At 57.6% G+C, this 24,026-nt stretch overlaps 1 protein-coding gene, 14 non-coding genes and 1 pseudogene across 17 annotated transcripts in view; all 16 read right to left on the reverse strand.

Moving 5' to 3' along the window:
* The window catches only part of LOC146637699 (BPTF-associated chromatin complex component 1-like), a 495,253-nt gene that overhangs the window by 359,805 nt on the left and 111,422 nt on the right, over window positions 1-24,026 (reverse strand). The gene's annotated exons all lie outside the window — the stretch shown is intronic.
* LOC146637894 (5S ribosomal RNA) lies at window positions 177-295 on the reverse strand (annotated as a pseudogene).
* On the reverse strand, window positions 2,101-2,219 carry LOC146637895 (5S ribosomal RNA). The gene has a single exon (XR_014906092.1). It is a non-coding gene; the product is annotated as a 5S ribosomal RNA (ribosomal RNA).
* On the reverse strand, window positions 4,147-4,265 carry LOC146637896 (5S ribosomal RNA). Its single transcript, XR_014906094.1, has one exon. It is a non-coding gene; the product is annotated as a 5S ribosomal RNA (ribosomal RNA).
* Window positions 5,519-5,637, reverse strand: LOC146637897 (5S ribosomal RNA). Its single transcript, XR_014906095.1, has one exon. It is a non-coding gene; the product is annotated as a 5S ribosomal RNA (ribosomal RNA).
* Window positions 7,797-7,915, reverse strand: LOC146637898 (5S ribosomal RNA). The gene has a single exon (XR_014906096.1). It is a non-coding gene; the product is annotated as a 5S ribosomal RNA (ribosomal RNA).
* Window positions 9,608-9,726, reverse strand: LOC146637899 (5S ribosomal RNA). The gene has a single exon (XR_014906097.1). It is a non-coding gene; the product is annotated as a 5S ribosomal RNA (ribosomal RNA).
* Window positions 10,943-11,061, reverse strand: LOC146637900 (5S ribosomal RNA). Its single transcript, XR_014906098.1, has one exon. It is a non-coding gene; the product is annotated as a 5S ribosomal RNA (ribosomal RNA).
* On the reverse strand, window positions 12,867-12,985 carry LOC146637901 (5S ribosomal RNA). The gene has a single exon (XR_014906099.1). It is a non-coding gene; the product is annotated as a 5S ribosomal RNA (ribosomal RNA).
* On the reverse strand, window positions 14,677-14,795 carry LOC146637902 (5S ribosomal RNA). Its single transcript, XR_014906100.1, has one exon. It is a non-coding gene; the product is annotated as a 5S ribosomal RNA (ribosomal RNA).
* Window positions 16,012-16,130, reverse strand: LOC146637903 (5S ribosomal RNA). Its single transcript, XR_014906101.1, has one exon. It is a non-coding gene; the product is annotated as a 5S ribosomal RNA (ribosomal RNA).
* Window positions 17,540-17,658, reverse strand: LOC146637904 (5S ribosomal RNA). The gene has a single exon (XR_014906102.1). It is a non-coding gene; the product is annotated as a 5S ribosomal RNA (ribosomal RNA).
* LOC146637905 (5S ribosomal RNA) lies at window positions 18,520-18,638 on the reverse strand. Its single transcript, XR_014906103.1, has one exon. It is a non-coding gene; the product is annotated as a 5S ribosomal RNA (ribosomal RNA).
* Window positions 20,526-20,644, reverse strand: LOC146637906 (5S ribosomal RNA). Its single transcript, XR_014906105.1, has one exon. It is a non-coding gene; the product is annotated as a 5S ribosomal RNA (ribosomal RNA).
* LOC146637907 (5S ribosomal RNA) lies at window positions 22,450-22,568 on the reverse strand. Its single transcript, XR_014906106.1, has one exon. It is a non-coding gene; the product is annotated as a 5S ribosomal RNA (ribosomal RNA).
* LOC146637908 (5S ribosomal RNA) lies at window positions 23,430-23,548 on the reverse strand. Its single transcript, XR_014906107.1, has one exon. It is a non-coding gene; the product is annotated as a 5S ribosomal RNA (ribosomal RNA).

Raw genomic sequence — 24,026 nt, forward strand, 5'->3', positions numbered from 1 at the left:
CCAGCCGGTCACTCAGGCCCTGGTGTGGTGTAGGTGGCATCAGCTAGCAGCACAAGACATTGGAAAAGAGCCAAAAGCAGTGTCGTTAATGTGCCCTCATTAATGGGCAGATGCTTTTGGTCTTTTAATACACCCCTTCTCTGGATCAAAAGCGGTTCAATGACATGAAAATGAAAGGCTTACAGCACCAGGTATTCCCAGGCAGTCTCCCATCCAAGTACTAACAAAGCCCAGCCCTGCTTAGCTTCCGAGATCAGACGAGGTCGGGCGTGCTCAGGGTGGTATGGCCGTAAGCTGCTGGCCCCAGCACAATGTCTCAATTTATGGATTCAAGTGATTAGGTGGCAAGTACCTGAAGTTACGAAGACAATCCTATAACCATACCTGCATGTTTGCATAATACCCTAACCCAAAGGCTCAGTTTGGCATTTATCCAACAGCACAGGCCCTGGATTGTTGAAGATGGCCTCTGGAACCAGCACAGGGCCTGGTGTGTTGTACATGGCCACAGCAAGCAGCACAGGGCCTGGTTTGGTGAAGATGGCCTCGGCCAGAAGCACAGGGCCTGGCGTGATATGAGTGGCCTGAGCAAGAGCCACAGGCCCTGGTGTGGTGTAAGTGGCCTGAGCAAGAGCCACAGGCCCTGGTGTGGTGTAAGTGGCCTGAGCAAGAGCCACAGGCCGTGGTGTGGTGTAAGTGGTCTCAGCCAGCAGCCACAGGCCCTGGTGTGGTGTAGGTGGCCTCAGCCAGCAGCCACAGGCCCTTGTGTGGTGTAAGTGGCCTCAGCCAGCAGCCACAGGCCCTGGTGTGGTGTAAGTGGCCTCAGCCAGTGCCACAGGCCCTGGTGTGGTGTAAGTGGCCTGAGCAAGAGCCACAGACCCTGGTGTGGTGTAATTGGCCTCAATAGCAACTAAGGACCTGGTGTGGTGTAAGTGGCCTGAGCAAGAGCCACAGGCCCTGGTGTGGTGTATGTGGCCTCAGCCAGCAGCCACAGGCCCTGGTGTGGTGTAAGTAGCCTCAGCCAGAAGCCACAGGCACTGGTGTGGTGTAAGTGGCCTCAGCCAGCAGCAACAGGCCCTGGTGTGGTGTAAGTCGCCTCAGCCAGCAGCCACAGGCCCTGGTGTGGTGTAGGTGGCCTCAGCCAGCAGCCACAGGCCCTGGTGTGGTGTAAGTGGCCTCAGCCAGCAGCCACAGGCCCTGGTGTGGTGTAAGTGGCCTCAGCCAGCAGCCACAGTCCCTGGTGTGGTGTAAGTGGCCTGAGCAAAAGCCACAGACCCTGGTGTGGTGTAATTGGCCTCAATAGCAACTAAGGCCCTGGTGTGGTGTATGTGGCCTCAGGCAGCAGCCACAGGCCCTGTTGTGATGTAACTTGCCTCAGCCAGCAGCCACAGGCCCTGGTGTGGTGTAAGTGGCCTCAGCCAGAGCCACAGGCCCTGTTGTGATGTAACTTGCCTCAGCCAGCAGCCACAGTCCCTGGTGTGGTCTAAGTGGCCTCAGCCAGTGCCACAGGCCCTGGTGTGGTGTAAGTGGCCTGAGCAAGAGCCACAGACCCTGGTGTGGTGTAATTGGCCTCAATAGCAACTAATGCCCTGGTGTGGTGTAGGTGGCCTCAGCCAGCAGCCACAGGCCCTGGTGTGGTGTAAGTGGCCTCAGCCAGCAGCCACAGGCCCTGGTGTGGTGTAAGTGGCCTCAGCCAGTGCCACAGGCCCTGGTGTGGTGTAAGTGGCCTGAGCAAGAGCCACAGACCCTGGTGTGGTGTAATTGGCCTCAATAGCAACTAATGCCCTGGTGTGGTGTAGGTGGCCTCAGCCAGCAGCCACAGGCCCTGGTGTGGTGTAAGTGGCCTCAGCCAGCAGCCACAGGCCCTGGTGTGGTGTAAGTGGCCTCAGCCAGAGCCACAGGCCCTGATGTGGTGTAAGTGGCCCCAGCCGGTCACTCAGGCCCTTGTGTGGTGTAGGTTGCATCAGCTAGCAGCACAAGACATTGGAAAAGAGCCAAAAGCAATGTCGTTAATGTGCCCTCATTAATGGGCAGATGATTTTGGTCTTTTAATACACCCCTTCTCTGGATCAAAAGCGGTTCAATGACATGAAAATGAAAGGCTTACAGCACCAGGTATTCCCAGGCAGTCTCCCATCCAAGTACTAACCAAGCCCAGCCCTGCTTAGCTTCCGAGATCAGACGAGGTCGGGCGTGCTCAGGGTGGTATGGCCGTAAGCTGCTGGCGCCAGCACAATGTCTCAATTTATGGATTCAAGTGATTAGGTGGCAAGTACCTGAAGTTACGAAGACAATCCTATAACCATACCTGCATGTTTGCATAATACCCTAACCCAAAGGCTCAGTTTGGCATTTATCCAACAGCACAGGCCCTGGATTGTTGAAGATGGCCTCAGGAACCAGCACAGGGCCTGGTTTGGTGAAGATGGCCTCAGCCAGCAGCCACAGGCCCTGGTTTGGTGTAAGTGGCCTCAGCCAGCAGCCACAGGCCCTGGTGTGGTGTAAGTGGCCTCAGCCAGCAGCCACAGGCCCTGGTGTGGTGTAAGTGGCCTCAGCCAGTGCCACAGGCCCTGGTGTGGTGTAAGTGGCCTGAGCAAGAGCCACAGGCCCTGGTGTGGTGTAAGTGGCCTCAGCCAGCAGCCACAGGCCCTGGTGTGGTGTAAGTGGCCTGAGCAAGAGCCACAGGCCCTGGTGTGGTGTAAGTGGCCTAAGCCAGAGCCACAGGCCCTGGTGTGGTGTAAGTGGCCTCAATAGCAAATAAGGCCCATGTGTGGTGTAATTGGTCTCAGCCAGAGCCACAGGCCCTGGTTTGGTGTAAGTGGCCTCAGCCAGCAGCCACAGGCCCTGGTGTGTTGTAAGTGGCCTCAGCCAGCAGCCACAGGCCCTGGTGTGGTCTAAGTGGCCTCAGCCAGTGCCACAGGCCCTGGTGTGGTGTAAGTGGCCTGAGCAAGAGCCACAGGCCCTGGTGTGGTGTAAGTGGCCTCAGCCAGCAGCCACAGGCCCTGGTGTGGTGTAAGTGGCCTGAGCAAGTGCCACAGGCCCTGGTGTGGTGTAAGTGGCCTAAGCCAGAGCCACAGGCCCTGGTGTGGTGTAAGTGGCCTCAATAGCAAATAAGGCCCTGGTGTGGTGTAAGTGGCCTGAGCAAGAGCCACAGGGCCTGGTTTGGTGAAGATGGCCTCGGCCAGAAGCGCAGGGCCTGGTGTGATGTGAGTGGCCTGAGCAAGAGCCACAGGCCCTGGTGTGGTGTAAGTGGCCTCAGCCAGCAGCCACAGGCCCTGGTGTGGTGTAAGTCGCCTCAGCCAGAAGCCACAGGCACTGGTGTGGTGTAAGTGGCCTCAGCCAGCAGCAAAAGGGCCCTGGTGTGGTGTAAGTCGCCTCAGCCAGCAGCCACAGGCCCTGGTGTGGTGTAGGTGGCCTCAGCCAGCAGCCACAGGCCCTGGTGTGGTGTAAGTGGCCTCAATAGCAACTAAAGCCCTGGTGTGGTGTAAGTCGCCTCAGCCAGCAGCCACAGGCCCTGGTGTGGTGTAAGTGGCCTCAGCCAGCAGCAAAAGGGCCCTGGTGTGGTGTAAGTCGCCTCAGCCAGCAGCCACAGGCCCTGGTGTGGTGTAGGTGGCTTCAGCCAGCAGCCACAGGCTCTGGTGTGGTGTAACTGGCCTCAGCCAGCAGCCACAGGCCCTGGTGTGGTGTAAGTGGCCTCAGCCAGAGCCACAGGCCCTGATGTGGTGTAAGTGGCCCCAGCCGGTCACTCAGGCCCTGGTGTGGTGTAGGTGGCCTCAGCCAGCAGCCACAGGCCCTGGTGTGGTGTAAGTGGCCTCAATAGCAACTAAGGCCCTGGTGTGGTGTAAGTGGCTTCAGCCAGCAGCCACAGGCTCTGGTGTGGTGTAACTGGCCTCAGCCAGCAGCCACAGGCCCTGGTGTGGTGTAAGTGGCCTCAGCCAGAGCCACAGGCCCTGATGTGGTGTAAGTGGCCCCAGCCGGTCACTCAGGCCCTGGTGTGGTGTAGGTGGCATCAGCTAGCAGCACAAGACATTGGAAAAGAGCCAAAAGCAGTGTCGTTAATGTGCCCTCATTAATGGGCAGATGCTTTTGGTCTTTTAATACACCCCTTCTCTGGATCAAAAGCGGTTCAATGACATGAAAATGAAAGGCTTACAGCACCAGGTATTCCCAGGCAGTCTCCCATCCAAGTACTAACCAAGCCCAGCCCTGCTTAGCTTCCGAGATCAGACGAGGTCGGGCGTGCTCAGGGTGGTATGGCCGTAAGCTGCTGGCCCCAGCACAATGTCTCAATTTATGGATTCAAGTGATTAGGTGGCAAGTACCTGAAGTTACGAAGACAATCCTATAACCATACCTGCATGTTTGCATAATACCCTAACCCAAAGGCTCAGTTTGGCATTTATCCAACAGCACAGGCCCTGGATTGTTGAAGATGGCCTCAAGAACCAGCACAGGACCTGGTGTGTTTTACATGGCCACAGCAAGCAGCACAGGGCCTGGTTTGGTGAAGATGGCCTCAGCAAGCAGCCACAGGCCCTGGTTTGGTGTAAGTGGCCTCAGCCAGCAGCCACAGGCCCTGGTGTGTTGTAAGTGGCCTGAGCAAGTGCCACAGGCCCTGGTGTGGTGTAAGTGGCCTAAGCCAGAGCCACAGGCCCTGGTGTGGTGTAAGTGGCCTCAATAGCAAATAAGGCCCTGGTGTGGTGTAAGTGGCCTGAGCAAGAGCCACAGGCCCTGGTGTGGTGTAAGTGGCCTCAGCCAGCAGCCACAGGCCCTGGTGTGGTGTAAGTGGCCTGAGCAAGTGCCACAGGCCCTGGTGTGGTGTAAGTGGCCTAAGCCAGAGCCACAGGCCCTGGTGTGGTGTAAGTGGCCTCAATAGCAAATAAGGCCCTGGTGTGGTGTAAGTGGCCTGAGCAAGAGCCACAGGGCCTGGTTTGGTGAAGATGGCCTCGGCCAGAAGCGCAGGGCCTGGTGTGATGTGAGTGGCCTGAGCAAGAGCCACAGGCCCTGGTGTGGTGTAAGTGGCCTCAGCCAGCAGCCACAGGCACTGGTGTGGTGTAAGTGGCCTCAGCCAGCAGCAAAAGGGCCCTGGTGTGGTGTAAGTCGCCTCAGCCAGCAGCCACAGGCCCTGGTGTGGTGTAGGTGGCCTCAGCCAGCAGCCACAGGCCCTGGTGTGGTGTAAGTGGCCTCAATAGCAACTAAGGCCCTGGTGTGGTGTAAGTGGCTTCAGCCAGCAGCCACAGGCTCTGGTGTGGTGTAACTGGCCTCAGCCAGCAGCCACAGGCCCTGGTGTGGTGTAAGTGGCCTCAGCCAGAGCCACAGGCCCTGATGTGGTGTAAGTGGCCCCAGCCGGTCACTCAGGTCCTGGTGTGGTGTAGGTGGCATCAGCTAGCAGCACAAGACATTGGAAAAGAGCCAAAAGCAGTGTCGTTAATGTGCCCTCATTAATGGGCAGATGCTTTTGGTCTTTTAATACACCCCTTCTCTGGATCAAAAGCGGTTCAATGACATGAAAATGAAAGGCTTACAGCACCAGGTATTCCCAGGCAGTCTCCCATCCAAGTACTAACCAAGCCCAGCCCTGCTTAGCTTCCGAGATCAGACGAGGTCGGGCGTGCTCAGGGTGGTATGGCCGTAAGCTGCTGGCCCCAGCACAATGTCTCAATTTATGGATTCAAGTGATTAGGTGGCAAGTACCTGAAGTTACGAAGACAATCCTATAACCATACCTGCATGTTTGCATAATACCCTAACCCAAAGGCTCAGTTTGGCATTTATCCAACAGCACAGGCCCTGGATTGTTGAAGATGGCCTCTGGAACCAGCACAGGGCCTGGTGTGTTGTACATGGCCACAGCAAGCAGCACAGGGCCTGGTTTGGTGAAGATGGCCTCAGCAAGCAGCCACAGGCCCTGGTTTGGTGTAAGTGGCCTCAGCCAGCAGCCACAGGCCCTGGTGTGTTGTAAGTGGCCTCAGCCAGCAGCCACAGGCCCTGGTGTGGTCTAAGTGGCCTCAGCCAGTGCCACAGGCCCTGGTGTGGTGTAAGTGGCCTGAGCAAGAGCCACAGGCCCTGGTGTGGTGTAAGTGGCCTCAGCCAGCAGCCACAGGCCCTGGTGTGGTGTAAGTGGCCTGAGCAAGTGCCACAGGCCCTGGTGTGGTGTAAGTGGCCTAAGCCAGAGCCACAGGCCCTGGTGTGGTGTAAGTGGCCTCAATAGCAAATAAGGCCCTGGTGTGGTGTAAGTGGCCTGAGCAAGAGCCACAGGGCCTGGTTTGGTGAAGATGGCCTCGGCCAGAAGCGCAGGGCCTGGTGTGATGTGAGTGGCCTGAGCAAGAGCCACAGGCCCTGGTGTGGTGTAAGTGGCCTGAGCAAGAGCCACAGGCCCTGGTGTGGTGTAAGTGGCCTGAGCAAGAGCCACAGGCCGTGGTGTGGTGTAAGTGGTCTCAGCCAGCAGCCACAGGCCCTGGTGTGGTGTAGGTGGCCTCAGCCAGCAGCCACAGGCCCTTGTGTGGTGTAAGTGGCCTCAGCCAGCAGCCACAGGCCCTGGTGTGGTGTAAGTGGCCTCAGCCAGTGCCACAGGCCCTGGTGTGGTGTAAGTGGCCTGAGCAAGAGCCACAGACCCTGGTGTGGTGTAATTGGCCTCAATAGCAACTAAGGACCTGGTGTGGTGTAAGTGGCCTGAGCAAGAGCCACAGGCCCTGGTGTGGTGTATGTGGCCTCAGCCAGCAGCCACAGGCCCTGGTGTGGTGTAAGTAGCCTCAGCCAGAAGCCACAGGCACTGGTGTGGTGTAAGTGGCCTCAGCCAGCAGCAACAGGCCCTGGTGTGGTGTAAGTCGCCTCAGCCAGCAGCCACAGGCCCTGGTGTGGTGTAGGTGGCCTCAGCCAGCAGCCACAGGCCCTGGTGTGGTGTAAGTGGCCTCAGCCAGCAGCCACAGGCCCTGGTGTGGTGTAAGTGGCCTCAGCCAGCAGCCACAGTCCCTGGTGTGGTGTAAGTGGCCTGAGCAAAAGCCACAGACCCTGGTGTGGTGTAATTGGCCTCAATAGCAACTAAGGCCCTGGTGTGGTGTATGTGGCCTCAGGCAGCAGCCACAGGCCCTGTTGTGATGTAACTTGCCTCAGCCAGCAGCCACAGGCCCTGGTGTGGTGTAAGTGGCCTCAGCCAGAGCCACAGGCCCTGTTGTGATGTAACTTGCCTCAGCCAGCAGCCACAGTCCCTGGTGTGGTCTAAGTGGCCTGAGCAAGAGCCACAGACCCTGGTGTGGTGTAATTGGCCTCAATAGCAACTAATGCCCTGGTGTGGTGTAGGTGGCCTCAGCCAGCAGCCACAGGCCCTGGTGTGGTGTAAGTGGCCTCAGCCAGCAGCCACAGGCCCTGGTGTGGTGTAAGTGGCCTCAGCCAGTGCCACAGGCCCTGGTGTGGTGTAAGTGGCCTGAGCAAGAGCCACAGACCCTGGTGTGGTGTAATTGGCCTCAATAGCAACTAATGCCCTGGTGTGGTGTAGGTGGCCTCAGCCAGCAGCCACAGGCCCTGGTGTGGTGTAAGTGGCCTCAGCCAGCAGCCACAGGCCCTGGTGTGGTGTAAGTGGCCTCAGCCAGAGCCACAGGCCCTGATGTGGTGTAAGTGGCCCCAGCCGGTCACTCAGGCCCTTGTGTGGTGTAGGTTGCATCAGCTAGCAGCACAAGACATTGGAAAAGAGCCAAAAGCAATGTCGTTAATGTGCCCTCATTAATGGGCAGATGATTTTGGTCTTTTAATACACCCCTTCTCTGGATCAAAAGCGGTTCAATGACATGAAAATGAAAGGCTTACAGCACCAGGTATTCCCAGGCAGTCTCCCATCCAAGTACTAACCAAGCCCAGCCCTGCTTAGCTTCCGAGATCAGACGAGGTCGGGCGTGCTCAGGGTGGTATGGCCGTAAGCTGCTGGCGCCAGCACAATGTCTCAATTTATGGATTCAAGTGATTAGGTGGCAAGTACCTGAAGTTACGAAGACAATCCTATAACCATACCTGCATGTTTGCATAATACCCTAACCCAAAGGCTCAGTTTGGCATTTATCCAACAGCACAGGCCCTGGATTGTTGAAGATGGCCTCAGGAACCAGCACAGGGCCTGGTTTGGTGAAGATGGCCTCAGCCAGCAGCCACAGGCCCTGGTTTGGTGTAAGTGGCCTCAGCCAGCAGCCACAGGCCCTGGTGTGGTGTAAGTGGCCTCAGCCAGCAGCCACAGGCCCTGGTGTGGTGTAAGTGGCCTCAGCCAGTGCCACAGGCCCTGGTGTGGTGTAAGTGGCCTGAGCAAGAGCCACAGGCCCTGGTGTGGTGTAAGTGGCCTCAGCCAGCAGCCACAGGCCCTGGTGTGGTGTAAGTGGCCTGAGCAAGAGCCACAGGCCCTGGTGTGGTGTAAGTGGCCTAAGCCAGAGCCACAGGCCCTGGTGTGGTGTAAGTGGCCTCAGCCAGCAGCCACAGGCCCTGGTGTGGTGTAAGTGGCCTGAGCAAGTGCCACAGGCCCTGGTGTGGTGTAAGTGGCCTAAGCCAGAGCCACAGGCCCTGGTGTGGTGTAAGTGGCCTCAATAGCAAATAAGGCCCTGGTGTGGTGTAAGTGGCCTGAGCAAGAGCCACAGGGCCTGGTTTGGTGAAGATGGCCTCGGCCAGAAGCGCAGGGCCTGGTGTGATGTGAGTGGCCTGAGCAAGAGCCACAGGCCCTGGTGTGGTGTAAGTGGCCTCAGCCAGCAGCCACAGGCCCTGGTGTGGTGTAAGTCGCCTCAGCCAGAAGCCACAGGCACTGGTGTGGTGTAAGTGGCCTCAGCCAGCAGCAAAAGGGCCCTGGTGTGGTGTAAGTCGCCTCAGCCAGCAGCCACAGGCCCTGGTGTGGTGTAGGTGGCCTCAGCCAGCAGCCACAGGCCCTGGTGTGGTGTAAGTGGCCTCAATAGCAACTAAAGCCCTGGTGTGGTGTAAGTCGCCTCAGCCAGCAGCCACAGGCCCTGGTGTGGTGTAAGTGGCCTCAGCCAGCAGCAAAAGGGCCCTGGTGTGGTGTAAGTCGCCTCAGCCAGCAGCCACAGGCCCTGGTGTGGTGTAGGTGGCTTCAGCCAGCAGCCACAGGCTCTGGTGTGGTGTAACTGGCCTCAGCCAGCAGCCACAGGCCCTGGTGTGGTGTAAGTGGCCTCAGCCAGAGCCACAGGCCCTGATGTGGTGTAAGTGGCCCCAGCCGGTCACTCAGGCCCTGGTGTGGTGTAGGTGGCCTCAGCCAGCAGCCACAGGCCCTGGTGTGGTGTAAGTGGCCTCAATAGCAACTAAGGCCCTGGTGTGGTGTAAGTGGCTTCAGCCAGCAGCCACAGGCTCTGGTGTGGTGTAACTGGCCTCAGCCAGCAGCCACAGGCCCTGGTGTGGTGTAAGTGGCCTCAGCCAGAGCCACAGGCCCTGATGTGGTGTAAGTGGCCCCAGCCGGTCACTCAGGCCCTGGTGTGGTGTAGGTGGCATCAGCTAGCAGCACAAGACATTGGAAAAGAGCCAAAAGCAGTGTCGTTAATGTGCCCTCATTAATGGGCAGATGCTTTTGGTCTTTTAATACACCCCTTCTCTGGATCAAAAGCGGTTCAATGACATGAAAATGAAAGGCTTACAGCACCAGGTATTCCCAGGCAGTCTCCCATCCAAGTACTAACCAAGCCCAGCCCTGCTTAGCTTCCGAGATCAGACGAGGTCGGGCGTGCTCAGGGTGGTATGGCCGTAAGCTGCTGGCCCCAGCACAATGTCTCAATTTATGGATTCAAGTGATTAGGTGGCAAGTACCTGAAGTTACGAAGACAATCCTATAACCATACCTGCATGTTTGCATAATACCCTAACCCAAAGGCTCAGTTTGGCATTTATCCAACAGCACAGGCCCTGGATTGTTGAAGATGGCCTCAAGAACCAGCACAGGACCTGGTGTGTTTTACATGGCCACAGCAAGCAGCACAGGGCCTGGTTTGGTGAAGATGGCCTCAGCAAGCAGCCACAGGCCCTGGTTTGGTGTAAGTGGCCTCAGCCAGCAGCCACAGGCCCTGGTGTGTTGTAAGTGGCCTCAGCCAGCAGCCACAGGCCCTGGTGTGGTCTAAGTGGCCTCAGCCAGTGCCACAGGCCCTGGTGTGGTGTAAGTGGCCTGAGCAAGAGCCACAGGCCCTGGTGTGGTGTAAGTGGCCTCAGCCAGCAGCCACAGGCCCTGGTGTGGTGTAAGTGGCCTGAGCAAGTGCCACAGGCCCTGGTGTGGTGTAAGTGGCCTAAGCCAGAGCCACAGGCCCTGGTGTGGTGTAAGTGGCCTCAATAGCAAATAAGGCCCTGGTGTGGTGTAAGTGGCCTGAGCAAGAGCCACAGGGCCTGGTTTGGTGAAGATGGCCTCGGCCAGAAGCGCAGGGCCTGGTGTGATGTGAGTGGCCTGAGCAAGAGCCACAGGCCCTGGTGTGGTGTAAGTGGCCTCAGCCAGCAGCCACAGGCACTGGTGTGGTGTAAGTGGCCTCAGCCAGCAGCAAAAGGGCCCTGGTGTGGTGTAAGTCGCCTCAGCCAGCAGCCACAGGCCCTGGTGTGGTGTAGGTGGCCTCAGCCAGCAGCCACAGGCCCTGGTGTGGTGTAAGTGGCCTCAATAGCAACTAAGGCCCTGGTGTGGTGTAAGTGGCTTCAGCCAGCAGCCACAGGCTCTGGTGTGGTGTAACTGGCCTCAGCCAGCAGCCACAGGCCCTGGTGTGGTGTAAGTGGCCTCAGCCAGAGCCACAGGCCCTGATGTGGTGTAAGTGGCCCCAGCCGGTCACTCAGGCCCTGGTGTGGTGTAGGTGGCATCAGCTAGCAGCACAAGACATTGGAAAAGAGCCAAAAGCAGTGTCGTTAATGTGCCCTCATTAATGGGCAGATGCTTTTGGTCTTTTAATACACCCCTTCTCTGGATCAAAAGCGGTTCAATGACATGAAAATGAAAGGCTTACAGCACCAGGTATTCCCAGGCAGTCTCCCATCCAAGTACTAACCAAGCCCAGCCCTGCTTAGCTTCCGAGATCAGACGAGGTCGGGCGTGCTCAGGGTGGTATGGCCGTAAGCTGCTGGCCCCAGCACAATGTCTCAATTTATGGATTCAAGTGATTAGGTGGCAAGTACCTGAAGTTACGAAGACAATCCTATAACCATACCTGCATGTTTGCATAATACCCTAACCCAAAGGCTCAGTTTGGCATTTATCCAACAGCACAGGCCCTGGATTGTTGAAGATGGCCTCTGGAACCAGCACAGGGCCTGGTGTGTTGTACATGGCCACAGCAAGCAGCACAGGGCCTGGTTTGGTGAAGATGGCCTCGGCCAGAAGCACAGGGCCTGGCGTGATATGAGTGGCCTGAGCAAGAGCCACAGGCCCTGGTGTGGTGTAAGTGGCCTGAGCAAGAGCCACAGGCCCTGGTGTGGTGTAAGTGGCCTGAGCAAGAGCCACAGGCCGTGGTGTGGTGTAAGTGGTCTCAGCCAGCAGCCACAGGCCCTGGTGTGGTGTAGGTGGCCTCAGCCAGCAGCCACAGGCCCTTGTGTGGTGTAAGTGGCCTCAGCCAGCAGCCACAGGCCCTGGTGTGGTGTAAGTGGCCTCAGCCAGTGCCACAGGCCCTGGTGTGGTGTAAGTGGCCTGAGCAAGAGCCACAGACCCTGGTGTGGTGTAATTGGCCTCAATAGCAACTAAGGACCTGGTGTGGTGTAAGTGGCCTGAGCAAGAGCCACAGGCCCTGGTGTGGTGTATGTGGCCTCAGCCAGCAGCCACAGGCCCTGGTGTGGTGTAAGTAGCCTCAGCCAGAAGCCACAGGCACTGGTGTGGTGTAAGTGGCCTCAGCCAGCAGCAACAGGCCCTGGTGTGGTGTAAGTCGCCTCAGCCAGCAGCCACAGGCCCTGGTGTGGTGTAGGTGGCCTCAGCCAGCAGCCACAGGCCCTGGTGTGGTGTAAGTGGCCTCAGCCAGCAGCCACAGGCCCTGGTGTGGTGTAAGTGGCCTCAGCCAGCAGCCACAGTCCCTGGTGTGGTGTAAGTGGCCTGAGCAAAAGCCACAGACCCTGGTGTGGTGTAATTGGCCTCAATAGCAACTAAGGCCCTGGTGTGGTGTATGTGGCCTCAGGCAGCAGCCACAGGCCCTGTTGTGATGTAACTTGCCTCAGCCAGCAGCCACAGGCCCTGGTGTGGTGTAAGTGGCCTCAGCCAGAGCCACAGGCCCTGTTGTGATGTAACTTGCCTCAGCCAGCAGCCACAGTCCCTGGTGTGGTCTAAGTGGCCTCAGCCAGTGCCACAGGCCCTGGTGTGGTGTAAGTGGCCTGAGCAAGAGCCACAGACCCTGGTGTGGTGTAATTGGCCTCAATAGCAACTAATGCCCTGGTGTGGTGTAGGTGGCCTCAGCCAGCAGCCACAGGCCCTGGTGTGGTGTAAGTGGCCTCAGCCAGCAGCCACAGGCCCTGGTGTGGTGTAAGTGGCCTCAGCCAGTGCCACAGGCCCTGGTGTGGTGTAAGTGGCCTGAGCAAGAGCCACAGACCCTGGTGTGGTGTAATTGGCCTCAATAGCAACTAATGCCCTGGTGTGGTGTAGGTGGCCTCAGCCAGCAGCCACAGGCCCTGGTGTGGTGTAAGAGGCCTCAGCCAGCAGCCACAGGCCCTGGTGTGGTGTAAGTGGCCTCAGCCAGAGCCACAGGCCCTGATGTGGTGTAAGTGGCCCCAGCCGGTCACTCAGGCCCTTGTGTGGTGTAGGTTGCATCAGCTAGCAGCACAAGACATTGGAAAAGAGCCAAAAGCAATGTCGTTAATGTGCCCTCATTAATGGGCAGATGATTTTGGTCTTTTAATACACCCCTTCTCTGGATCAAAAGCGGTTCAATGACATGAAAATGAAAGGCTTACAGCACCAGGTATTCCCAGGCAGTCTCCCATCCAAGTACTAACCAAGCCCAGCCCTGCTTAGCTTCCGAGATCAGACGAGGTCGGGCGTGCTCAGGGTGGTATGGCCGTAAGCTGCTGGCGCCAGCACAATGTCTCAATTTATGGATTCAAGTGATTAGGTGGCAAGTACCTGAAGTTACGAAGACAATCCTATAACCATACCTGCATGTTTGCATAATACCCTAACCCAAAGGCTCAGTTTGGCATTTATCCAACAGCACAGGCCCTGGATTGTTGAAGATGGCCTCAGGAACCAGCACAGGGCCTGGTTTGGTGAAGATGGCCTCAGCCAGCAGCCACAGGCCCTGGTTTGGTGTAAGTGGCCTCAGCCAGCAGCCACAGGCCCTGGTGTGGTGTAAGTGGCCTCAGCCAGCAGCCACAGGCCCTGGTGTGGTGTAAGTGGCCTCAGCCAGTGCCACAGGCCCTGGTGTGGTGTAAGTGGCCTGAGCAAGAGCCACAGGCCCTGGTGTGGTGTAAGTGGCCTCAGCCAGCAGCCACAGGCCCTGGTGTGGTGTAAGTGGCCTGAGCAAGAGCCACAGGCCCTGGTGTGGTGTAAGTGGCCTAAGCCAGAGCCACAGGCCCTGGTGTGGTGTAAGTGGCCTCAATAGCAAATAAGGCCCATGTGTGGTGTAATTGGTCTCAGCCAGAGCCACAGGCCCTGGTTTGGTGTAAGTGGCCTCAGCCAGCAGCCACAGGCCCTGGTGTGTTGTAAGTGGCCTCAGCCAGCAGCCACAGGCCCTGGTGTGGTCTAAGTGGCCTCAGCCAGTGCCACAGGCCCTGGTGTGGTGTAAGTGGCCTGAGCAAGAGCCACAGGCCCTGGTGTGGTGTAAGTGGCCTCAGCCAGCAGCCACAGGCCCTGGTGTGGTGTAAGTGGCCTGAGCAAGTGCCACAGGCCCTGGTGTGGTGTAAGTGGCCTAAGCCAGAGCCACAGGCCCTGGTGTGGTGTAAGTGGCCTCAATAGCAAATAAGGCCCTGGTGTGGTGTAAGTGGCCTGAGCAAGAGCCACAGGGCCTGGTTTGGTGAAGATGGCCTCGGCCAGAAGCGCAGGGCCTGGTGTGATGTGAGTGGCCTGAGCAAGAGCCACAGGCCCTGGTGTGGTGTAAGTGGCCTCAGCCAGCAGCCACAGGCCCTGGTGTGGTGTAAGTCGCCTCAGCCAGAAGCCACAGGCACTGGTGTGGTGTAAGTGGCCTCAGCCAGCAGCAAAAGGGCCCTGGTGTGGTGTAAGTCGCCTCAGCCAGCAGCCACAGGCCCTGGTGTGGTGTAGGTGGCCTCAGCCAGCAGCCACAGGCCCTGGTGTGGTGTAAGTGGCCTCAATAGCAACTAAAGCCCTGGTGTGGTGTAAGTCGCCTCAGCCAGCAGCCACAGGCCCTGGTGTGGTGTAAGTGGCCTCAGCCAGCAGCAAAAGGGCCCTGGTGTGGTGTAAGTCGCCTCAGCCAGCAGCCACAGGCCCTGGTGTGGTGTAGGTGGCTTCAGCCAGCAGCCACAGGCTCTGGTGTGGTGTAACTGGCCTCAGCCAGCAGCCACAGGCCCTGGTGTGGTGTAAGTGGCCTCAGCCAGAGCCACAGGCCCTGATGTGGTGTAAGTGGCCCCAGCCGGTCACTCAGGCCCTGGTGTGGTGTAGGTGGCATCAGCTAGCAGCACAAGACATTGGAAAAGAGCCAAAAGCAGTGTCGTTAATGTGCCCTCATTAATGGGCAGCTGCTTTTGGTCTTTTAATACACCCCTTCTCTGGATCAAAAGCGGTTCAATGACATGAAAATGAAAGGCTTACAGCACCAGGTATTCCCAGGCAGTCTCCCATCCAAGTACTAACCAAGCCCAGCCCTGCTTAGCTTCCGAGATCAGACGAGGTCGGGCGTGCTCAGGGTGGTATGGCCGTAAGCTGCTGGCCCCAGCACAATGTCTCAATTTATGGATTCAAGTGATTAGGTGGCAAGTACCTGAAGTTACGAAGACAATCCTATAACCATACCTGCATGTTTGCATAATACCCTAACCCAAAGGCTCAGTTTGGCATTTATCCAACAGCACAGGCCCTGGATTGTTGAAGATGGCCTCAAGAACCAGCACAGGACCTGGTGTGTTTTACATGGCCACAGCAAGCAGCACAGGGCCTGGTTTGGTGAAGATGGCCTCAGCAAGCAGCCACAGGCCCTGGTTTGGTGTAAGTGGCCTCAGCCAGCAGCCACAGGCCCTGGTGTGTTGTAAGTGGCCTCAGCCAGCAGCCACAGGCCCTGGTGTGGTCTAAGTGGCCTCAGCCAGTGCCACAGGCCCTGGTGTGGTGTAAGTGGCCTGAGCAAGAGCCACAGGCCCTGGTGTGGTGTAAGTGGCCTCAGCCAGCAGCCACAGGCCCTGGTGTGGTGTAAGTGGCCTGAGCAAGTGCCACAGGCCCTGGTGTGGTGTAAGTGGCCTAAGCCAGAGCCACAGGCCCTGGTGTGGTGTAAGTGGCCTCAATAGCAAATAAGGCCCTGGTGTGGTGTAAGTGGCCTGAGCAAGAGCCACAGGGCCTGGTTTGGTGAAGATGGCCTCGGCCAGAAGCGCAGGGCCTGGTGTGATGTGAGTGGCCTGAGCAAGAGCCACAGGCCCTGGTGTGGTGTAAGTGGCCTCAGCCAGCAGCCACAGGCACTGGTGTGGTGTAAGTGGCCTCAGCCAGCAGCAAAAGGGCCCTGGTGTGGTGTAAGTCGCCTCAGCCAGCAGCCACAGGCCCTGGTGTGGTGTAGGTGGCCTCAGCCAGCAGCCACAGGCCCTGGTGTGGTGTAAGTGGCCTCAATAGCAACTAAGGCCCTGGTGTGGTGTAAGTGGCTTCAGCCAGCAGCCACAGGCTCTGGTGTGGTGTAACTGGCCTCAGCCAGCAGCCACAGGCCCTGGTGTGGTGTAAGTGGCCTCAGCCAGAGCCACAGGCCCTGATGTGGTGTAAGTGGCCCCAGCCGGTCACTCAGGCCCTGGTGTGGTGTAGGTGGCATCAGCTAGCAGCACAAGACATTGGAAAAGAGCCAAAAGCAGTGTCGTTAATGTGCCCTCATTAATGGGCAGATGCTTTTGGTCTTTTAATACACCCCTTCTCTGGATCAAAAGCGGTTCAATGACATGAAAATGAAAGGCTTACAGCACCAGGTATTCCCAGGCAGTCTCCCATCCAAGTACTAACCAAGCCCAGCCCTGCTTAGCTTCCGAGATCAGACGAGGTCGGGCGTGCTCAGGGTGGTATGGCCGTAAGCTGCTGACCCCAGCACAATGTCTCAATTTATGGATTCAAGTGATTAGGTGGCAAGTACCTGAAGTTACGAAGACAATCCTATAACCATACCTGCATGTTTGCATAATACCCTAACCCAAAGGCTCAGTTTGGCATTTATCCAACAGCACAGGCCCTGGATTGTTGAAGATGGCCTCTGGAACCAGCACAGGGCCTGGTGTGTTGTACATGGCCACAGCAAGCAGCACAGGGCCTGGTTTGGTGAAGATGGCCTCGGCCAGAAGCACAGGGCCTGGCGTGATATGAGTGGCCTGAGCAAGAGCCACAGGCCCTGGTGTGGTGTAAGTGGCCTGAGCAAGAGCCACAGGCCCTGGTGTGGTGTAAGTGGCCTGAGCAAGAGCCACAGGCCGTGGTGTGGTGTAAGTGGTCTCAGCCAGCAGCCACAGGCCCTGGTGTGGTGTAGGTGGCCTCAGCCAGCAGCCACAGGCCCTTGTGTGGTGTAAGTGGCCTCAGCCAGCAGCCACAGGCCCTGGTGTGGTGTAAGTGGCCTCAGCCAGTGCCACAGGCCCTGGTGTGGTGTAAGTGGCCTGAGCAAGAGCCACAGACCCTGGTGTGGTGTAATTGGCCTCAATAGCAACTAAGGACCTGGTGTGGTGTATGTGGCCTCAGGCAGCAGCCACAGGCCCTGTTGTGATGTAACTTGCCTCAGCCAGCAGCCACAGGCCCTGGTGTGGTGTAAGTGGCCTCAGCCAGAGCCACAGGCCCTGTTGTGATGTAACTTGCCTCAGCCAGCAGCCACAGTCCCTGGTGTGGTCTAAGTGGCCTCAGCCAGTGCCACAGGCCCTGGTGTGGTGTAAGTGGCCTGAGCAAGAGCCACAGACCCTGGTGTGGTGTAATTGGCCTCAATAGCAACTAATGCCCTGGTGTGGTGTAGGTGGCCTCAGCCAGCAGCCACAGGCCCTGGTGTGGTGTAAGTGGCCTCAGCCAGCAGCCACAGGCCCTGGTGTGGTGTAAGTGGCCTCAGCCAGTGCCACAGGCCCTGGTGTGGTGTAAGTGGCCTGAGCAAGAGCCACAGACCCTGGTGTGGTGTAATTGGCCTCAATAGCAACTAATGCCCTGGTGTGGTGTAGGTGGCCTCAGCCAGCAGCCACAGGCCCTGGTGTGGTGTAAGTGGCCTCAGCCAGCAGCCACAGGCCCTGGTGTGGTGTAAGTGGCCTCAGCCAGAGCCACAGGCCCTGATGTGGTGTAAGTGGCCCCAGCCGGTCACTCAGGCCCTTGTGTGGTGTAGGTTGCATCAGCTAGCAGCACAAGACATTGGAAAAGAGCCAAAAGCAATGTCGTTAATGTGCCCTCATTAATGGGCAGATGATTTTGGTCTTTTAATACACCCCTTCTCTGGATCAAAAGCGGTTCAATGACATGAAAATGAAAGGCTTACAGCACCAGGTATTCCCAGGCAGTCTCCCATCCAAGTACTAACCAAGCCCAGCCCTGCTTAGCTTCCGAGATCAGACGAGGTCGGGCGTGCTCAGGGTGGTATGGCCGTAAGCTGCTGGCGCCAGCACAATGTCTCAATTTATGGATTCAAGTGATTAGGTGGCAAGTACCTGAAGTTACGAAGACAATCCTATAACCATACCTGCATGTTTGCATAATACCCTAACCCAAAGGCTCAGTTTGGCATTTATCCAACAGCACAGGCCCTGGATTGTTGAAGATGGCCTCAGGAACCAGCACAGGGCCTGGTTTGGTGAAGATGGCCTCAGCCAGCAGCCACAGGCCCTGGTTTGGTGTAAGTGGCCTCAGCCAGCAGCCACAGGCCCTGGTGTGGTGTAAGTGGCCTCAGCCAGCAGCCACAGGCCCTGGTGTGGTGTAAGTGGCCTCAGCCAGTGCCACAGGCCCTGGTGTGGTGTAAGTGGCCTGAGCAAGAGCCACAGGCCCTGGTGTGGTGTAAGTGGCCTCAGCCAGCAGCCACAGGCCCTGGTGTGGTGTAAGTGGCCTGAGCAAGAGCCACAGGCCCTGGTGTGGTGTAAGTGGCCTAAGCCAGAGCCACAGGCCCTGGTGTGGTGTAAGTGGCCTCAATAGCAAATAAGGCCCATGTGTGGTGTAATTGGTCTCAGCCAGAGCCACAGGCCCTGGTGTGGTGTAAGTGGCCTCAGCAAGCAGCCACAGGCTCTGGTGTGGTGTAAGTGGCCTCAGCCAGCAGCCACAGGCCCTGATGTGGTGTAAGTGGCCCCAGCCGGTCACTCAGGCCCTTGTGTGGTGTAGGTTGCATCAGCTAGCAGCACAAGACATTGGAAAAGAGCCAAAAGCAATGTCGTTAATGTGCCCTCATTAATGGGCAGATGCTTTTGGTCTTTTAATACACCCCTTCTCTGGATCAAAAGCGGTTCAATGACATGAAAATGAAAGGCTTACAGCACCAGGTATTCCCAGGCAGTCTCCCATCCAAGTACTAACCAAGCCCAGCCCTGCTTAGCTTCCGAGATCAGACGAGGTCGGGCGTGCTCAGGGTGGTATGGCCGTAAGCTGCTGGCGCCAGCACAATGTCTCAATTTATGGATTCAAGTGATTAGGTGGCAAGTACCTGAAGTTACGAAGACAATCCTATAACCATACCTGCATGTTTGCATAATACCCTAACCCAAAGGCTCAGTTTGGCATTTATCCAACAGCACAGGCCCTGGATTGTTGAAGATGGCCTCAAGAACCAGCACAGGACCTGGTGTGTTTTACATGGCCACAGCAAGCAGCACAGGGCCTGGTTTGGTGAAGATGGCCTCAGCAAGCAGCCACAGGCCCTGGTTTGGTGTAAGTGGCCTCAGCCAGCAGCCACAGGCCCTGGTGTGTTGTAAGTGGCCTCAGCCAGCAGCCACAGGCCCTGGTGTGGTCTAAGTGGCCTCAGCCAGTGCCACAGGCCCTGGTGTGGTGTAAGTGGCCTGAGCAAGAGCCACAGGCCCTGGTGTGGTGTAAGTGGCCTCAGCCAGCAGCCACAGGCCCTGGTGTGGTGTAAGTGGCCTGAGCAAGTGCCACAGGCCCTGGTGTGGTGTAAGTGGCCTAAGCCAGAGCCACAGGCCCTGGTGTGGTGTAAGTGGCCTCAATAGCAAATAAGGCCCTGGTGTGGTGTAAGTGGCCTGAGCAAGAGCCACAGGGCCTGGTTTGGTGAAGATGGCCTCGGCCAGAAGCGCAGGGCCTGGTGTGATGTGAGTGGCCTGAGCAAGAGCCACAGGCCCTGGTGTGGTGTAAGTGGCCTCAGCCAGCAGCCACAGGCCCTGGTGTGGTGTAAGTCGCCTCAGCCAGAAGCCACAGGCACTGGTGTGGTGTAAGTGGCCTCAGCCAGCAGCAAAAGGGCCCTGGTGTGGTGTAAGTCGCCTCAGCCAGCAGCCACAGGCCCTGGTGTGGTGTAGGTGGCCTCAGCCAGCAGCCACAGGCCCTGGTGTGGTGTAAGTGGCCTCAATAGCAACTAAAGCCCTGGTGTGGTGTAAGTCGCCTCAGCCAGCAGCCACAGGCCCTGGTGTGGTGTAAGTGGCCTCAGCCAGCAGCAAAAGGGCCCTGGTGTGGTGTAAGTGGCCTCAGCCAGTGCCACAGGCCCTGGTGTGGTGTAAGTGGCCTGAGCAAGAGCCACAGGCCCTGGTGTGGTGTAAGTGGCCTCAGCCAGCAGCCACAGGCCCTGGTGTGGTGTAAGTGGCCTGAGCAAGTGCCACAGGCCCTGGTGTGGTGTAAGTGGCCTAAGCCAGAGCCACAGGCCCTGGTGTGGTGTAAGTGGCCTCAATAGCAAATAAGGCCCTGGTGTGGTGTAAGTGGCCTGAGCAAGAGCCACAGGGCCTGGTTTGGTGAAGATGGCCTCGGCCAGAAGCGCAGGGCCTGGTGTGATGTGAGTGGCCTGAGCAAGAGCCACAGGCCCTGGTGTGGTGTAAGTGGCCTCAGCCAGCAGCCACAGGCACTGGTGTGGTGTAAGTGGCCTCAGCCAGCAGCAAAAGGGCCCTGGTGTGGTGTAAGTCGCCTCAGCCAGCAGCCACAGGCCCTGGTGTGGTGTAGGTGGCCTCAGCCAGCAGCCACAGGCCCTGGTGTGGTGTAAGTGGCCTCAATAGCAACTAAGGCCCTGGTGTGGTGTAAGTGGCTTCAGCCAGCAGCCACAGGCTCTGGTGTGGTGTAACTGGCCTCAGCCAGCAGCCACAGGCCCTGGTGTGGTGTAAGTGGCCTCAGCCAGAGCCACAGGCCCTGATGTGGTGTAAGTGGCCCCAGCCGGTCACTCAGGCCCTGGTGTGGTGTAGGTGGCATCAGCTAGCAGCACAAGACATTGGAAAAGAGCCAAAAGCAGTGTCGTTAATGTGCCCTCATTAATGGGCAGATGCTTTTGGTCTTTTAATACACCCCTTCTCTGGATCAAAAGCGGTTCAATGACATGAAAATGAAAGGCTTACAGCACCAGGTATTCCCAGGCAGTCTCCCATCCAAGTACTAACCAAGCCCAGCCCTGCTTAGCTTCCGAGATCAGACGAGGTCGGGCGTGCTCAGGGTGGTATGGCCGTAAGCTGCTGACCCCAGCACAATGTCTCAATTTATGGATTCAAGTGATTAGGTGGCAAGTACCTGAAGTTACGAAGACAATCCTATAACCATACCTGCATGTTTGCATAATACCCTAACCCAAAGGCTCAGTTTGGCATTTATCCAACAGCACAGGCCCTGGATTGTTGAAGATGGCCTCTGGAACCAGCACAGGGCCTGGTGTGTTGTACATGGCCACAGCAAGCAGCACAGGGCCTGGTTTGGTGAAGATGGCCTCGGCCAGAAGCACAGGGCCTGGCGTGATATGAGTGGCCTGAGCAAGAGCCACAGGCCCTGGTGTGGTGTAAGTGGCCTGAGCAAGAGCCACAGGCCCTGGTGTGGTGTAAGTGGCCTGAGCAAGAGCCACAGGCCGTGGTGTGGTGTAAGTGGTCTCAGCCAGCAGCCACAGGCCCTGGTGTGGTGTAGGTGGCCTCAGCCAGCAGCCACAGGCCCTTGTGTGGTGTAAGTGGCCTCAGCCAGCAGCCACAGGCCCTGGTGTGGTGTAAGTGGCCTCAGCCAGTGCCACAGGCCCTGGTGTGGTGTAAGTGGCCTGAGCAAGAGCCACAGACCCTGGTGTGGTGTAATTGGCCTCAATAGCAACTAAGGACCTGGTGTGGTGTAAGTGGCCTGAGCAAGAGCCACAGGCCCTGGTGTGGTGTATGTGGCCTCAGCCAGCAGCCACAGGCCCTGGTGTGGTGTAAGTAGCCTCAGCCAGAAGCCACAGGCACTGGTGTGGTGTAAGTGGCCTCAGCCAGCAGCAACAGGCCCTGGTGTGGTGTAAGTCGCCTCAGCCAGCAGCCACAGGCCCTGGTGTGGTGTAGGTGGCCTCAGCCAGCAGCCACAGGCCCTGGTGTGGTGTAAGTGGCCTCAGCCAGCAGCCACAGGCCCTGGTGTGGTGTAAGTGGCCTCAGCCAGCAGCCACAGTCCCTGGTGTGGTGTAAGTGGCCTGAGCAAAAGCCACAGACCCTGGTGTGGTGTAATTGGCCTCAATAGCAACTAAGGCCCTGGTGTGGTGTATGTGGCCTCAGGCAGCAGCCACAGGCCCTGTTGTGATGTAACTTGCCTCAGCCAGCAGCCACAGGCCCTGGTGTGGTGTAAGTGGCCTCAGCCAGAGCCACAGGCCCTGTTGTGATGTAACTTGCCTCAGCCAGCAGCCACAGTCCCTGGTGTGGTCTAAGTGGCCTCAGCCAGTGCCACAGGCCCTGGTGTGGTGTAAGTGGCCTGAGCAAGAGCCACAGACCCTGGTGTGGTGTAATTGGCCTCAATAGCAACTAATGCCCTGGTGTGGTGTAGGTGGCCTCAGCCAGCAGCCACAGGCCCTGGTGTGGTGTAAGTGGCCTCAGCCAGCAGCCACAGGCCCTGGTGTGGTGTAAGTGGCCTCAGCCAGTGCCACAGGCCCTGGTGTGGTGTAAGTGGCCTGAGCAAGAGCCACAGACCCTGGTGTGGTGTAATTGGCCTCAATAGCAACTAATGCCCTGGTGTGGTGTAGGTGGCCTCAGCCAGCAGCCACAGGCCCTGGTGTGGTGTAAGTGGCCTCAGCCAGCAGCCACAGGCCCTGGTGTGGTGTAAGTGGCCTCAGCCAGAGCCACAGGCCCTGATGTGGTGTAAGTGGCCCCAGCCGGTCACTCAGGCCCTTGTGTGGTGTAGGTTGCATCAGCTAGCAGCACAAGACATTGGAAAAGAGCCAAAAGCAATGTCGTTAATGTGCCCTCATTAATGGGCAGATGATTTTGGTCTTTTAATACACCCCTTCTCTGGATCAAAAGCGGTTCAATGACATGAAAATGAAAGGCTTACAGCACCAGGTATTCCCAGGCAGTCTCCCATCCAAGTACTAACCAAGCCCAGCCCTGCTTAGCTTCCGAGATCAGACGAGGTCGGGCGTGCTCAGGGTGGTATGGCCGTAAGCTGCTGGCGCCAGCACAATGTCTCAATTTATGGATTCAAGTGATTAGGTGGCAAGTACCTGAAGTTACGAAGACAATCCTATAACCATACCTGCATGTTTGCATAATACCCTAACCCAAAGGCTCAGTTTGGCATTTATCCAACAGCACAGGCCCTGGATTGTTGAAGATGGCCTCAGGAACCAGCACAGGGCCTGGTTTGGTGAAGATGGCCTCAGCCAGCAGCCACAGGCCCTGGTTTGGTGTAAGTGGCCTCAGCCAGCAGCCACAGGCCCTGGTGTGGTGTAAGTGGCCTCAGCCAGCAGCCACAGGCCCTGGTGTGGTGTAAGTGGCCTCAGCCAGTGCCACAGGCCCTGGTGTGGTGTAAGTGGCCTGAGCAAGAGCCACAGGCCCTGGTGTGGTGTAAGTGGCCTCAGCCAGCAGCCACAGGCCCTGGTGTGGTGTAAGTGGCCTGAGCAAGAGCCACAGGCCCTGGTGTGGTGTAAGTGGCCTAAGCCAGAGCCACAGGCCCTGGTGTGGTGTAAGTGGCCTCAATAGCAAATAAGGCCCATGTGTGGTGTAATTGGTCTCAGCCAGAGCCACAGGCCCTGGTGTGGTGTAAGTGGCCTCAGCAAGCAGCCACAGGCTCTGGTGTGGTGTAAGTGGCCTCAGCCAGCAGCCACAGGCCCTGATGTGGTGTAAGTGGCCCCAGCCGGTCACTCAGGCCCTTGTGTGGTGTAGGTTGCATCAGCTAGCAGCACAAGACATTGGAAAAGAGCCAAAAGCAATGTCGTTAATGTGCCCTCATTAATGGGCAGATGCTTTTGGTCTTTTAATACACCCCTTCTCTGGATCAAAAGCGGTTCAATGACATGAAAATGAAAGGCTTACAGCACCAGGTATTCCCAGGCAGTCTCCCATCCAAGTACTAACCAAGCCCAGCCCTGCTTAGCTTCCGAGATCAGACGAGGTCGGGCGTGCTCAGGGTGGTATGGCCGTAAGCTGCTGGCGCCAGCACAATGTCTCAATTTATGGATTCAAGTGATTAGGTGGCAAGTACCTGAAGTTACGAAGACAATCCTATAACCATACCTGCATGTTTGCATAATACCCTAACCCAAAGGCTCAGTTTGGCATTTATCCAACAGCACAGGCCCTGGATTGTTGAAGATGGCCTCTGGAACCAGCACAGGGCCTGGTGTGTTGTACATGGCCACAGCAAGCAGCACAGGGCCTGGTTTGGTGAAGATGGCCTCGGCCAGAAGCACAGGGCCTGGCGTGATATGAGTGGCCTGAGCAAGAGCCACAGGCCCTGGTGTGGTGTAAGTGGCCTGAGCAAGAGCCACAGGCCCTGGTGTGGTGTAAGTGGCCTGAGCAAGAGCCACAGGCCGTGGTGTGGTGTAAGTGGTCTCAGCCAGCAGCCACAGGCCCTGGTGTGGTGTAGGTGGCCTCAGCCAGCAGCCACAGGCCCTTGTGTGGTG

This window comes from Diplotaxodon limnothrissa, linkage group LG3, assembly GCF_057381915.1.
Source record: "Diplotaxodon limnothrissa isolate DT_005_m linkage group LG3, D_limnothrissa_male_GT1.1, whole genome shotgun sequence".
NCBI classification, from domain to species: Eukaryota; Metazoa; Chordata; class Actinopteri; order Cichliformes; family Cichlidae; genus Diplotaxodon; species Diplotaxodon limnothrissa.